This window comes from Gavialis gangeticus, unplaced genomic scaffold (assembly GCF_001723915.1).
Source record: "Gavialis gangeticus isolate Ggan-Ray unplaced genomic scaffold, GavGan_comp1, whole genome shotgun sequence".
Taxonomy (NCBI): domain Eukaryota; kingdom Metazoa; phylum Chordata; order Crocodylia; family Gavialidae; genus Gavialis; species Gavialis gangeticus.
The window spans coordinates 464,008-465,410 of NW_017728996.1; the positions used below are offsets into that span (position 1 = coordinate 464,008).

General features: G+C 68.3%; 1 protein-coding gene across 2 annotated transcripts in view; it reads left to right on the forward strand.

The window, feature by feature from the left end:
- Window positions 1-1,403, forward strand: part of MAP1A (microtubule associated protein 1A) — a 75,006-nt gene that overhangs the window by 41,319 nt on the left and 32,284 nt on the right. Inside the window, exon 1 of one of the 2 annotated variants that reach the window (XM_019503868.1) lies at window positions 570-665. The exons of the other annotated variant lie outside the window; for it this stretch is intronic. The gene's annotated coding sequence lies outside the window, so the exon portion shown is untranslated. Of the gene's footprint in view, window positions 1-569; window positions 666-1,403 lie in introns of those variants that run through there. 2 annotated transcript variants of the gene reach the window in all.

Consider the following 1,403-nt stretch of genomic DNA (forward strand, 5'->3'; position numbering starts at 1 on the left):
CCCTACCCCCCAGCCTGCGATCGCAAGCTGGGCTTGGATCCGCGCTATGGCTGTGCCTGGCGTCAGCTTTGCTGCCTGTGTTGTCATGCCCCTGTTAACTGGTTATGGGCTCCAGCCTGCATGAGGACCAGGTGCCAAGGGCTCCCTCGCAGCTGGGGTTGTGCTGCCGTGGGGCTGCCGTGCAGGGCATGCAGTGCCCTACAGTGTTTGGGAAAGGCGACGAAGCCAGCTGGGAAGCTGCGCGGGTCAGGATTGCTTTGGTCCATGGACCGCAGGGGTCAGCTGGAGATGCTGGCACCACCTGAGCTCTTGCCAGGACATGGCAGGTGCCAGGGACAAGGGTCCTGTGGGGCAGGCTGTGGGCTGGGCTCTGCGACATGCAGATGGGGTGCCCGTGAAGTGCCTGGGGAGGAGGATGGGTTAGGGGCAGGGAGGCAGGAGCCTGAGTCGCTGGCCCTGCTGTGCTCCAGCTCCGGCTCTGGCTCCGGCTGCGGCAGGGTTAAGTCAGCCTGGCGCATTGTGCAGTGGGTGTTGGAGAGGCTGGGCAGCTCCTCCCTCCTCGCATTGACACAGCAGCTGCCTGCTGCAGCCCGGCTGTCTGCATCTGCGACTCCAGGCATCCCGAGCAGCCCAGCCGCCGCCTCCGGGCTGCCCCCGGCACCATGGTATGTGCAGGCACCGCTCGGTCCGTCCTGTCCCTTCCCACCCCGGGGCTCGGCTGGGGGGAGAGACGGTGCCCAGGGACCTCGGGCCACGCTTTGCGCCCGGGGTGCGTAGGCTCCAGACGGGCAGAACTGGCCTCGTTCCCAGGGGCACTGCCTGCCCCGGCCTGGCTTGGTGGTGCCCGGCAGGTGCAGGGCTGCAGGCTACCTTTTGGCCATGCTGGTGGGGAGCCCGGGGCTGCCAAAGGATCCTGGCCCCACCCAGCACCTCTTGTCTGATCCCTGTGGCGGCGGGGGCAGCCCGCTCCTCCTTTGCCCTTGCAGGGGCCTGCCCAGCAATTCCCAGCAGTGGCGTTTCCCAGACTCAGCACAGGGCAGGGGGCGGTGGGGTGGGGGCAGAGGCTGGGGCGAGGGGCAAGATGGCAACAGACGGAGCTCGCCCCCTCCCAGCTGCTGTTGTCCGAAGCATCCCCAGAGCGAGCGGTGCCGGATTCTCAGCTGTTCCCTGCACTTGTGCCCGAGCTCGAGCCCGTCCCAGGCAGGGCAGTTGCGTGCCAGGCGTGCGGGGCTGTCGTGGCATCGGGCCCTGGCACGGCCTGGCCTGCAGGCAGGGGCACCAGGCATCTCAGACACACCCTCCGAGGCCCAGGCCCGGGAGCGCTGCTGTCCGTCCCTGCCCTGGGTGAGGACAGGAGGGATGCAGTGCTGCTGGACAGATGGATGCCTGGGCTCCTTCCCTCG